At 39.8% G+C, this 14,214-nt stretch overlaps 1 protein-coding gene across 1 annotated transcript in view; it reads right to left on the bottom strand.

The window, feature by feature from the left end:
- Window positions 1-13,900, bottom strand: part of ALDH1L1 (aldehyde dehydrogenase 1 family member L1) — a 91,629-nt gene extending 77,729 nt beyond the window's left edge. The window contains exon 1 of the mRNA XM_066247504.1: window positions 13,743-13,900. The gene's annotated coding sequence lies outside the window, so the exon portion shown is untranslated. The remainder of the gene's footprint in view (window positions 1-13,742) is intronic.
- Between the last annotated feature and the right edge of the window lie 314 nt (window positions 13,901-14,214).

Genomic DNA, 14,214 nt, shown 5'->3' with positions numbered 1-14,214 from the left:
AAGCATGGGCAATGTGTGAGTGAATCCACCTGGCACTTTGGGCGTGGGTGCCCGCATTCCCAGACAGAGGGGCTGGGTCGGAGACTGTCAGTAGTGACCTTCTGTGTGGGCTGTGACCAGAGTTTCTGAATAATCCTGGCATCCCAAACAATAGTGTGTGGGAAGTGCATGAAAGCCAGCTTCCCTACACTTGGACCTGTCTGGGCACAGCTCCTCTGCCAGCCATACAGGCTAACAAAGCACACTCCTGGGGAAGAGAACTGCAGAATTGGTGGGGGGAAGGGCATGCAGGCAGCTTCAGACAGCCTGTGGAGAGCAGATCTGCGGAGTGCTGAGGCATGCCCAGAGGCTCATAGAAAGATACCTGAAAGGCAATTGGCTCCCAGCCCTGCCTGCTCTGGCTGGCAAAGCCTTACCCAGAACCCTGCATTGAGTGGGGATACAGGGGGGATTTGGAAGCTCTTAGAGCCTCTTGCTCTCCAGGCAGTGGCTGGGGCAACTTCACAGCTGAGTCCCAGGCTGCTGGTTCAGGAAGAAGAGATTTGGAGAGAGGCTCTGAGAAAATGGACTATCCCATTGTCAGAGCCTGCAAATGCTAACAAGCCATGCCTACCAACGGGACTAAGGCCTAGTTTATGTCATCACCATAGCAACACAACAGCAAATCTCTGCCTAAGAGTGCCACAGGGACAGAACCTGGGGTAAAGTGCCACCAGCCAAAAAGAGAGAGAAGAAAGAAAAAGGAAGACGATAACTTCTCAAAACCAGAAAAAAAAAATCCACAGTCTTTATTACTTTTTCCATTTTTTTCTTGAATTTTTTATCCTTTTTTTCCTTCCACCTTGGTTATTTTATCCTCTTTCCATTTTATTTTTTTTCTTTTCATTTTGAATGTTATTACCCATAGGTGTTACATTTTCCATTCTTTTTTTTCTATGAGTGTTACATTCCAAAAAACTTAACTCAATTTTATTTTCTCTCTCTCCCTCTCTTTTTGTTTCTTCTTTTCTCTTTCACCTTTTTCTCTCATTTGAATCTTACCCACAAACAAATTATTTTATTCTGGATTCAAATTTTTTCTTTGTGGCATTTTATGTGCTTTTTACTTTGCTTTTCTCTCTTTAGCATTTCCCCCAACTCCAGCTCTCCATTCTATAGTTTTTTTGCCACTTAATACAATAGAATTTTCATTTTTCTCTGTATGTTTTTTCTTTTTTCTTTTCTCTTACATTATTTCTCTCATTCAACCATCATTTACAAACAAATTATTTTATTCTTGATCCAAATTTTTTTCCTTGTGCCATTTTATGGGTTTGCCTCATTTTTTGCCTCTTTGTCACCCCCCCCCACAACCCAGGCCCTCCATTCTACTTATTTTCATTCCACTTAGCACAATAGAATTTTCAGTTTTTCACTGCATTTTCTCAAAAAAATTTTTTTGTCAACTCTTATTAATGTTATTAACAATACCACTCTCAAATTCCATTAAAGAAAAAGAAATCTAATATCATGGATACAAAAGATAGTGATCTAGCTCAGGTCGGTGAGAAAAAATCTATAGAAAAAAATTTCAATAGCTTAGAAACCTTAGAGTTAAATGACAAAGATTTTAAAATTGAAGTCCTAAAAATACCCAGGAATATACAAGAAAGCACAGAAAGGCAATTTAGGGAGCTCAAAAAACAACTCAATGAACAGAAAGAATACTTCACCAAGGAAATTGAAACTATGAAAATAAATCAAACAGAGATGAAAAATTCAATTCATGAACTGAAAAATGAGGTAACAAGCTTAGCCAATAGAACAGGCCAGATAGAGGAGAGAATTAGTGACGTAGAAGACAGGCAACTAGAGGTACTACAGAGAGAAGAGGAGAGAGACTCACAAATTAAAAAAAAAATGAGATAACCCTACAGGAATTGTCTGACTCCATCAGAAAGAGCAACATAAGAATAATGGATATATCAGAAGGAGAAGAGAGAGAAAATGGAATGGAGAACATATTCAAACAAATAATAGATGAGAACTTCCGAAGTCTGTAGAAAGAACTAAAGCCTTGAATTTGAGAAGCAAACAGAACACTGAGTTATCTTAATTCTAAAAAACCTACTCTACATCTGATAAGGGGTTAATAACCAAATTTTATAAAGAACTTGTAGAACTCAATACCAGGAAGACAAACAATCCAATCAAAAAATGGGTGAAAGAAATGAATAGACACTTCTCCAAAGAGGACATACAGATGGCCAATAGGCATATGAAAAAATGCTCAACATCACTAATCATTAAAGAAATGCAAATTAAAACCACAATGAGATATCACCTCACACCAGTCAGAATGGCACTCATCAACAAAACAACACAGAACAAGTGTTGGCAAGGATGTGGAGAAAAGGGAACCCTCCTGTACTGCTGGTAGGAATGCAGACTGGTACAGCCACAGTGGAAAACAGTATGGAGATTCCTTAAAAAATTAAAAATTGAACTGCCTTTTGACCCAGCTATCCCACTTTTAGGAATATACCCCAAGAACACCATAGCACTGTTTCAAAAGAAAAAATGCACCTCCATGTTTATGGCAGCATTGTTCACAATAGCAAAGATCTGGAAACAGCCCAAGTGTCTGTCAGTGGATGAGTGGATTAAAAGACTTTGGTACATATATACTATAAAATACTACTCAGTCATAAAAAATGATGACATCAGATCATTTACAACAACATGGATGGACCTTGATAACACTATACTGAGCGAAATAAGTAAATCAGAAAAAACTAAAAACTATATGATTCCATACATAGGTGGGACATAAAAATGAGACTCAGAGACATGGACAAGAATGTGGTGGTTACAGGGTGAGGGGGAGGAGAGGGAGGGAGTTGGGGAAGGGGAGGGGCACAAAGAAAATCAATTAGAAGGTGATGGAAGACAATTTGACTTTGGGTGATGGGAATGCAGCATAATCAAATGTCAAAATAACCTGGGGATGTTCTCTCTGAACATATGTACCTTGATTTATCAATGTCACCCCATTAAAATTGAAAAAAAACCCTAATGATGAGCCATTGTACCCATTTTAACAAGGAGACAGAATCCTGCTAAATAAAAACTTAAAGAAATTAAGGAGCAGAAGAGCTGAGCAATGGATCAGCCTCTTAATGATTTGTTGATGACACACATGTGTCTTTGAAACTTGCAGGAATAAAGCTCTGGGTTTATTATATTCAAGTAAAAAGAGCCCTACCTGAAGGGGGCTCTGACTCTACTCCAGAGAAATGGACATGTACTCCTGAATATCTAGAGTATCTCTTCAAAAGACAGAACTCTTCCATGCCTAAGTGACAAAATATTTTTTACATTTTCCTATCTATTCTACATGCTACACCTGGACAGATAATGTCTTCATATATCTGTCACAGAAATAGCTTCTTTAGCAAATTTGTCTACATGTTAGCAAAACAGGGGTGTGTGTGGGTGACCATCAACTCCCCCTGTTGCACGTTTATCTCAGGTAAAAACAAGTGTTGCAAAAATTAGACAAAAGCTACCCGGCTGCAACAGACCTTGGACCACCACATTCCTCTCTTTCAGGAAAGTAAAAATTGGTTTGCAAGTCTATTTTCATGGATACCACAAGGACTCCATGTTAAGAGAAATTTTAAAATCAGGTTAAACTATTCTTTTCTTTGTGATGCTTATCTTTATTGTTTTAAAGTTTTTATAGCTTGTTTTTCCTGCGTTGGAAAATTGTATTTGCCCAACAGGCACCTCTAAGAAATGTATCTGCTTTTCTTTTTGTAATTGATTTTTGAGGAAGAGAGATAGAGACAGAGAGAGAGAAAGAAGAGAGTGAGAAGCATCAATTCATAGTTGCTTCACCTTAGTTGTTTATTGATTGTTTCTTGCACATGCCTTGACTGGGACGCTCAAGCCAAGCCAGTGATCACCCACTAACTTCTTAAGCCAGCAACCCTGAGCTTCAAGGCAATGACCTTTGGGGCTCAAGCCAGCAACCTTTGGGGCTCAGGCCAGTGACCTTCAGATGATGTCAATTATCTTCCACTCAAAACAACAACCCCACATTTGAGCTGGTGACATTGCAGTTTCAAACCTGGGACCTTAATGTTCCAGGTCAATACTCCATCCATTGCATCACCACCTGTCAGACTGTCTCTGCTTTTAACTCACAAAAGTCTGCTTTACAGCAGAATTAAATCTTTCATTCCCCCAATAGTTTAGGAAGACACCTCTAATTGCATGAATATGAAAAGAAAATTGACAGTGGAGAACTGTAACAGAAAATGAATATGCTATACTACTTATATTAATCTAACTATAGAACAGAATTTATATAAACCTACCCGTGAAGTAGGTGTCAACCTCAGCTTGTTACTTTAACCTAATCTTTTCTCTCAAAACTAGTGCTTGCATGTTAAAAAAAAATAAAACAAATTTTTAAGTACACTTTGCAGGAATCAGCAGTTTCAGTTCCAGTGTGAACATAAGAAGCAGACTCCAACCTTCAGACTTTCAGCTCCAGGAGATACACTGACCTTCAACCCATTATCTGAACAGAGTGTGCTGGCCTGAACATAAAAAACTTTTCAGCCTCCTCCCCTTGATTTCTTTGTTCTGTTTTCCCTTGCTTTCCTTATAAAAACCTCTGCCTACACTGATAGATGTTAAGGTGGGTTTCTGAAATGTCCCATCTTCTCAGGCTTCCAGCTCTTGAGCAAATATCTTTCTCTTTGCACCAGCACTTGTCTCATGACTTGGATTGCCATTGTGACAAGACATAAATTACTAATATCAAAAATGAAAGAAAGGCTATCACTATTGATTTCATGGTCATTAAAATAATAATGAAAGAATATTATAAATAACTTTACACCCAGAAATTTGATGTTAGATGAAATGAAACAATTCCTTGAAACACAAAATTCAGCAACACTCACCCAAGGAGAAACACAATCTAAATTAGTCTATGTTTGTTAAAGACACTGAATCAATAATACCATCCTCAAACAGAAAGGACCAGGGTTCACTGGTAAGCTCCACCAAACATTTAAGGAAAAAATTAGACAAATTCTCTACAATCTGTTGCAGAAAATAAAAATATAAGGACTATTTTCTAACTTTTTATATTAGGAGAGCATTATCCTAAAACAAAAACCAGGACAGCAGATTACAAACAACAGCTGATGCCAACCCCAAGAAGACCTAGAAATAACACAACTGAAAATTGGAGGCAGACAACATCAACACCAGACTTAGCCAGTTCTTCAAAAAAACACCCAAATGAGGAGGGTATACAGACAAAATGGGAAGACAGAGAAGTACAACCCAAATAAATCAACAAAAGAAACCCCCAGAAAATGAATTGAGATGGAAATAAGCAAACTACTGGATGCAGAGTTTAAAATAATGATTATTAAATGCTGAAAGATTTTAGAACAACAATGGGTGGACAAAATGAGCACATAAATAAAGAAATAACAAGCATCAAAAAGGACACTGAAGCCCTGGCTAGTTGGCTCAGTGGTAGAGCGTCAGCCTGGTGTATGGAAGTCCCGGGTTTGATTCCCAGCCAGGGCACACAGGAGAGGCATCCATCTGCTTCTCCACCCCTCCCCCTCTCCTTCCTCTCTGTCTCTCTCTTCCCCTCCTGCAGCCGAGGCTCCATTGGAGCAAAAGATGGCCCGGGCACTGGGGATGGCTCCTTGGCCTCTGCCCCAGGAGCTAGAATGGCTCTGGTCGCAACAGAGCGACACCCCGGATGGGCAGAGCATCACCCCCTGGTGGGAGTGCCGGGTGGATCCCGGTCGGGCACATGCGGGAGTCTGTCTGACTGCCTCCTTGTTTCCAGCTTCAGAAAAATACAAAAAAAAAAAAAAGGGACACTGAAATAATAAAGAAGAACCAGTCAGAAATAACAAATACAATATCAGAAATGAAGACTACACTAGAAGCAATTAAAAGCAGGCTGAAAAAAAAAGCAGGCTGGATGAAGCAGAGGATTGAATCAGCGATATAGAAGACAAGATAAACAAAAATACAGAAGTGGAGCAGCAAAAAGAAAAGAGGCTTAAAAAATCTGAGGAAACTAAAAGAGCTCTGTGACAACCTAAAGAGAAACAACATCTGCATCATAGGGGTTCCTGAAGAAGAAAAGAAAGAACAAGGGATAGAGACCTAGTTCAATGAAATCATACTGAAGACTTCCCTAAACTGATGCAGGAAAAAGTCACACAAGTTCAAGAAGCACAGAGAACTCCATTAAAGAGAAATCTAAAGAAATCTACACCAAGACACATCATAATTAAAATACCAAAGCTAAGAGATAAAGGGAAAATATTAAAAGCTGCTAGAGAAAAACAGGCTATCACCTACAAAGGAGCACCCATAAGGATGACATCTGACTTCTCAACAGAAACACTTGAGGCCAGAAGGGAATGGCAAGAAATATTCAAAGTAATGCAGAACAAGAGCCTACAACCAAGACTTCTTTATCCAGCAAGGCTATCATTTAAAATTGATGGAGAAATAAAAAGCGTCCCAGATAAAGAAAAAAAACCCTCAAGAAATTCATTACAACCAAACCAATGCTGCAGGAAATGTTAAGGGGCCTGTTGTAAACAGAACAAAAAAGGAAAAGAATATAGTAAAAGAGGAATATAGCTTTAAAGAATAAAATGTCAATAAACAATTACATATCAATAATAATCTTAAATGTAAATGGATTAAATGATTCAATCAAAAAACATAGGGTAGCAGCATGGATAAGAAAACAGGACCCGTACATATGCTGTCTACAAGAGACACACCTCAAAACAAAAAATATACATAGACTGAAGGTAAAACAATGAAAAAAATATTTCATGCAAATGGAAATAAAAAAAGCTGGGGTAGCAATACTTAATCAGACAAAATGGACTTTAAAACAAAGGCTATAGTAAGAGATAAAGAAGGTCACTACATAATGATAAAGGGAGCAATTCAACAGGAAGATATTACCATTATAAATATCTACACACCTAATATAGGAGAACCTGAATATATAAAGCAGAATTTGATGGATATAAAGGGCGAGATCAACAGCAATACTATAATAGTAGGGGATTTCAATACCCCACTAATATCACTAGATAGATCCTCAAGAGAGAAAATTAACAACAGACTTAAAGGACACACTAGATCAACTGGATTTAATAAATATATTCAGAAACTTTCACCCTAAAGCAGCAAAATATACATTCTTTTCAAGTGCTCATGCTACATTCTCTAGGATAGACCACATGTTAGAGCACAAAACTGGTCTCAACAAATTTAAGAAGAGAAATCATATCAAGCACTTTCTCTGATCACAATGGCATGAAACTAGAAATCAACACAACAGAAAAACTGAAAAATACTCAAACACATGGGAACTAAATAGCATGTTATTAAATAACGAGTAGGTTAACAATGAGATCAAAGAATAAATTTAAAAACTCCTAGAAATGAATGATGATGAGCATACAACAACTCAAAATTTATGCTACACAGCAAAAACAGTTCTGAGAGAGAAGTTCATAGCACTACAGGCATACCTTAAGAAACTAGAAAAAGCTCAAATAAACAACTTAACCCTGCATCAAAAGAACTAGGAAAGGAACAGCAAGTAAAGTCCAAAGGAACAGCAAGTAAAGTCCAAAGGAAATAATAAAGATCAGAGTAGAAATAAATGACATAGAGGCTAAAGAAACAATACAGAGGATCAATGAAATCAAGAGCTGGTTCCTTGAAAGGGTAAACAAGACCGATGAACCAGACTCACCAAGAAAAAAAGAAAGAGAACTCAAATAAATAAAATTAAAAATGAGAATGAAGAAATAACAATTGACACAACAAAAATACAAAATATTGTAAGAAGATACTATAAAGAACTGTATGCCAAAAAATTAGACAACCTAGATAAAATGGACAAATTCCTTAAAACATATAATCTTCCAAAAATCAATCTGAAGAATCAGAAAACCTAAACAGACCAATTACAACAAATGAGATAGAAACAGTTATCAAAAAACTCCCAACCAACAAAAGCCCTGGGCCAGATGGCTTCACAGGTGAATTCTACCAAATATTCAAAGAAGAACTAACTGTTATTCTTCTCAAGCTATTTCAAAAAATTCAAGAGGAGGGAAGACTTCCAAGCTCCTTTTATGAGGGGAGCATTCTGATTCCAAAACCAGGCAAAGACAATACAAAGAAAGAAAAGTATAGGCCAATATCCCTGATAAATTTAGATGCTAAAATCCTCAACAAAATATTAGCAAACCGGATCCAGCAATACATGAAAAAAATCATACATCATGATCAAGTGGAATTTATTCTGGGGAGGCAAGGATGGTACAATATTTGCAAATCAATCAATGTGATTCATCACATAAACAAAAGGAAGGAGGAAGAACCACATGATAATTTCAGTAGATGCAGAAATAGCATTTGGTAAAAATCTAGCACCCATTTATGATTAAAACTCTCAGCAAAGTGGGAATACAGGGAACATACCTCAACATGATAAAGGCCATCTATGACAAATCCACAGCCAACATCATAATCAATAGGCAAAAATTAAAAGCAATCCCGTTAAGATCAGGAATAAGGCAGTGGTGCCCCTTTCACCACTCTTATTCACCATAGTACTGGAAGTCTTAGCCACAGCAATCAGACAAGAAGAAGAAATAAAAGGCATCCAAATTGCAAAAGAGGAAGTAAAACTATCATTATTTGCAGATGATATGATACTGTATACAGAAAATCCTAAAGTCTCAGTCAAAAAACTATTGGACCTGATAAATGAATTCAGCAAGGTGGCAGGGTATAAAATTAATACACAGAAATCAGAGGCATTTTTCACACCAACAATGAACTGTCAAAAAGAGAAATTAATGGAAACAATTTACTTCACTGTTGCAACAAAAAAAATAAAGTACCTAAGAGTAAATTTAACCAAGGAGATTAAAGACTTGTACTCGGAAAATTATAAAACATTAATAAAAGAAATCAAGAAAGATACAAACAAGTGGAAGCATATACCGTGTTCATAGATAGGAAGAATAAACATCATTATATGTCTATATTACCCAAAACAATTTATAAATTCAATGCAATACCAATTAAAATACCAATGACATACTTCAAAAATATCTAACACATATTATGGACCCAAAAAGGAACACAAATAGCCTCAGCAATCTTGAAAAAGAAGAATAAAGTGGGAGGTATCACACTTCCTGATATCAAGTTATACTACAAGGCCATTGTACTCAAAGCAGCTTGGTACTGGCATAAGAACAGGCATATAGATCAATGGAATAGAACAGAGAACCCAGAAATAAACCCACAGCTCTATGGACAACTGATATTTGACAAAGGAGGTAAGAGCATACAATGGAGTAAAGACAGTCTCTTTAACAAATGGTGTTGGGATATTGGACAGCTACCTGCAAAAAAATAAAATTAGACCAACTTACACCATTCACAAAAATAAACTTAAAATGGGTAAAAGACTTAAATGTAAGTAGTAAAACCATAAGCATCTTAGAAGAAAACATAGGCAGTAAGCTCACCAATATCTCTTACAGCAATATATTTGCTGATTTATCTCCACAGGCAGGTGAAATAAAAGACAGGATAAACAAATGGGACTATATCAAACTAAAAAGATTTGTACAGCTAAAGACAATATAAACCAAATAAAAAGGCAAACCACACAATGGGAAGGAGATATTCAACAATACGTCTGATAAGGGGTTAATAACCAAAATTTATAAAGAACTTGTAAAACTCAACACCAGGAAAATAAACAATCCAATCAAAAAATGGGCTAAAGAAATGAACAGACACTTCTCCAAAGAGGACATATAGATGGTCAATAGACAGATGAAAAAAATGTTCAACATCACTAATCAGTAGAGAGATGCAAATTAAAACCACAGTGAAATACCACCTCACACCAGTCAGAATGGTGCTCATTAACAAAACAACACATGATAGGTGCTGGTGAGGATGTGGAGAAAGGGGAACCCTCCTGCACTGCTGGTGGGAATGCAGACTAGTCTAAATAAATTAATTAATTGATTAAAAAATATTATTCAATGCTAAAAACAAATAATTTATGAAGCCATGAAAAAGACATAGAGAAATCTTAAATGCACCTGCATTTAGAGAAAACTTTCACTTACTTAGCGAAAGAAGCCAATATTTAAAGGCTACATAGTGTATGAGTCCAACTATATAAAAGCCTCCAAATGGCAAAACTAAGGAAACAGTGAAATGATCTATAGGTATCAGGGGTTTAGGGGGAAAGGCAGGAATTGACAGGCGGAGCATAGGAGTTTTGAAAAATCTGTTCTTAAAGAAACACATCTATTAATTTAAATAATCAGATAAACAAAATAAATCTAGCTCTATGGTTCACATCTTACTCAAAAATATAGTCCAATTGGATTTTAAAAATATTTAAGTTATTAAATATAGGAAAAGAACATTAAAGTATTATAAAATACTGGCAAATTGGACTTGGTGAACATGTTAAGGACACTACTCTTTTATGGATTCTTGCTGTATTGGCCAAGAGTTTGCTTAAAGGCTTTAATCACTGTAAAAAAATAGAAGACTGAATAAAGAAGATGTGGCACATATACACTATGGTATACTACTCAGCCATAAGAAATGATGACATCAGATCATTTACAACAAAATGGTGGGGATCTTGATAACATTATACGGAGTGAAATAAGTAAATCAGAAAAAAACAAGAACTGCATGATTCCATACATTGGTGGGACATAAAAACAAGACTAAGAGACATGGACAAGAGTGTGGTGGTTGGGGGGGGGAGGGAAAAAGGGAGAGGGGGGAAAGGGAAGGGGAGGGGCACAAAGAAAACTAGATAGAAGGTGACAGAGGACAATCTGATTTTGGGTGATGAGTATGCAACATAATTGAATGACAAGATAACTTGGACATGTTTTCTTTGAATATATGTACCCTGATTTATTGATGTCACCCCATTAAAATTAATAAACATTTATTTATAAAAAAAATACTGGCAAATTTTGGGCTTTACAAGCCTGACACTTAGGAGAAGAGTAAAAAACAGTATGTAATAATCTTTCATACATGAAAATTTTACATGTCTCTGAAAGAATTTGACAAAAAAAAACCCTGCTAATAGACAAATAAAAACATATTCAAATCATGAGTAGTCAAAATGTAAATAAAAAGGGACTATTTTTCTCCTATAGACTTGGAAGATACTTAAAACAATATAAATACCTGATGTTGGCTAGGCTATGGAGAATGGACAGTCTTATATACTGCTGATAGTGATATGTGATAGATAATTTGGTGCACCGATAAACTGATATAAACTCTCTGGAGGAATATTTGGCAATAAATATCAAAATACTAAAATAATTCTTCTGACTTAGCAATTTCACTTCTAAATTATGTTTGGACAAGCAAATAAAGATGTGAGTATTTTAAAATAATGGTGCTTCATGCTGTGCAAGCCATGCAGTGGCCAGAAGCGACAACATAATGTTTCGTTCCCAGGAATTCATGAGCCAAAACACCCCAACAAATAAGATGTGTGTGCAGGTGTCTCTATTTGTGTTCCTGCAATGTAAAAAGCCTGGAGGATTCACTCAGAAATGTTAAAAGTCACTGGATAGAATTTTGGGGCCTAGGATTTTTTTTTATGAGTGTAATTATCTTCTTATAGAGTGCTTTGTTTTTTGGTTTTATTTAATTTTTTGTTTTGTTTTGTTTTCGATATCAGGCATGTATTCCTGGAGGAAAATTGGAGTATAAAAAAAGATTTCTTTGGAAGTGGTTAGGTAGAGTTGGCCACACGATGGGGCTGTGGTCACGGTTGAGGAGCGCTGGGAGGGGCCTCAGCCAACCATTGGCCCTCTGCAGGGGGGGGGAAAAAAATCCGGTGCAGCGAGGGGGCGGAGCCCCGAAAGAAGAGACTACAGAGCCCGCGTGGCCTGCTTGGCAGCCTCTCAGCCTATTCCTCCTTCCTGTTGGCACCCCTAAGTGTCCTTGCTCCAGGCGGTTCTGAGAACGCTGCGGGCTGCCGTGTTGCAGCAAGACGTTCATGGCTTCACAGATCTCATACCCAAACAGACCCAGCCCAAGAGAAGGGAGCTGTGCTGTGCAGGCGCAGGGGCGGCCGCTCTGAGCCACCTGTTAGGCTGTAGTCCTGTGCTCCACCAAAGAATGCAGTTCTAGCAAGGGGCAAAGGCTAAGCTGAGCTGCCAGGCTGCAGCCTTCATTCAGCCACAGGTGTCCCATTCTTCTAATTGCCCTTTGAAGGGCTCAAAGCTGACTCCTCCCCAGAGATCAGCCAGTTCAGCTGGGCCCCTGGGCTGGCTGCACACTTCTACCTCCCAGGGAGAGGCAGATTAATGACAGGCACACCCGCAGACTTCTGAAGGGCCCCGCAAAACCCCAACCTTACACTTTTTTCTAATGACACCAAGTTTGGTTTCACATGTGCAATTTTAAAATTTAACATTAATAGTACATAATATTTTTTATTTAAAAATATGGTTAACATGTATTCCCCCCCCCTCTTTTTTTTAAGGGACCCAATATTTTCTTCTGTACCTGCAGCCTCAATCGATTTTAATCGGCCTCTGCCCTCCCCCAGCCAGGGTCCCCGGAGGAGTATTTCTCCTGAAGTCCACCCGAGACTGTAGACCTGGTTAATCCTGGCGAATCGCTTTCTTCTCTGAACCGCAGTCTCTTTGCCTCAACAAGGGATATTACAGGATTGTCTCCCAACATTGTTGCAAAGGTTAGTAACCAGTCACGGTGCACAGAGGGCCTCCCTAGGGCCAGACTTGGTGCATAGGTTCACGTAATTCTAAAGCAACCTGAAGAAATAAGTACTATTTCTATTGTTCACCGCGCTGCCCCTCTTCCCTCGGTCTGGCGCCTCTGCCCTCCACACCGTCCAATTTCGGCCAAGAACTAAGATTCAGAGTTTACTTGCCTAAAATCACAGCGTAGGGGGGAATGGGGAGAAACGCCAGAGCCCACACCTCTTAACTGCAAGTCTGGGCATACTTTACTTTATTAACTTCCAGTTCTGTGGGCACGTGGGGGAGTTTCTCTCTCCCCTAGGCAGGTGGCAGCTGAGAGGCCCCGACAGATACAGTCGAGTATATAGGGTGATGGGCTCTGAGTGAGACAACCTCAAGGACTTTGTGGGGTCCCGCTGGGGCTCCGAAGTCAGAACTTCTCCTGCACAGGACCACTGAGGAGATAGCTTTTCCCAGTACCGAGAATGGGGTAAGGAACTTCGGAATGGGAGCAGACAGCCCAGGGGGATAGATTGTCCCTTTGTCACGAACCACCCGTGTCAACTTCGGCTTGTCCCTGTTTCTCTCCAGACCTCAGTTTTCTCTCCTGTGAGCGTGGCCTGTCACGTCCACCGCAAGGGGCGGTTCGGGCTCCGGTTAGCTTCCAGCCTGGGGCCACCCAGCCCCCTGCCGCGACCCTGCAGCTGGAAGACACCAGGCCGGGCGAGCGGCTCGGCTGCACCAAGGGGAAGCCCAGATCCCGACCCCAGGCCTCACAGAGCCCCTGAGCCCGGAGCCCCCATTGCCCGGAGCCCCCATGGCCCGGAGCCGGGACAGCCGGCGTTCCTGCCGGCGGGGAGGCGGGGCCGGCGCGCGGGGACTCACCGAGCGCGGGCCTGGAGGGACCTCTGGGTGCTGCGCGCCGGAAGCTGAGGCTGGCGCGGGCTGGCCTGGGAGGCGGAGAGGTGGGACCGGTCCTGGCCAGTTCGGGAGTCACGGCCAAGATTAGAGCCCGGGAGGGGAGAGGCGCCAGACCCAGGCGAGAGGGGCAGGGACGGGGGGCGGGCCGAGAGTCGGTGTGGGCAGCGGGGGAAGGACTCGCACTGACCGTGAGGCTGGGCGCATCGCGCACCCTCTCTGGACCTGTTTGCGTTGATAGACAAGACTTGCTAGGAACCCTCCCAGAATTCACGGGGCTTTGAAAAGGGCCAAGCGCCCCGATGTTCTGAGTAATTCCAAGGCTGAGTTGGTAAGAGGAAACTTCCGCCAAATCTGGTAATTTTCACCCACCCACTCATTCAAAAATAATGTGTCGAGTTCCTACCAGGTACTGTGGACACAGGTAGAGCCAACAAAT

Source organism: Saccopteryx bilineata, chromosome 11 (assembly GCF_036850765.1).
Source record: "Saccopteryx bilineata isolate mSacBil1 chromosome 11, mSacBil1_pri_phased_curated, whole genome shotgun sequence".
Classification (NCBI taxonomy): domain Eukaryota; kingdom Metazoa; phylum Chordata; class Mammalia; order Chiroptera; family Emballonuridae; genus Saccopteryx; species Saccopteryx bilineata.
This window is presented reverse-complemented; position numbering and strand designations above follow the sequence as displayed.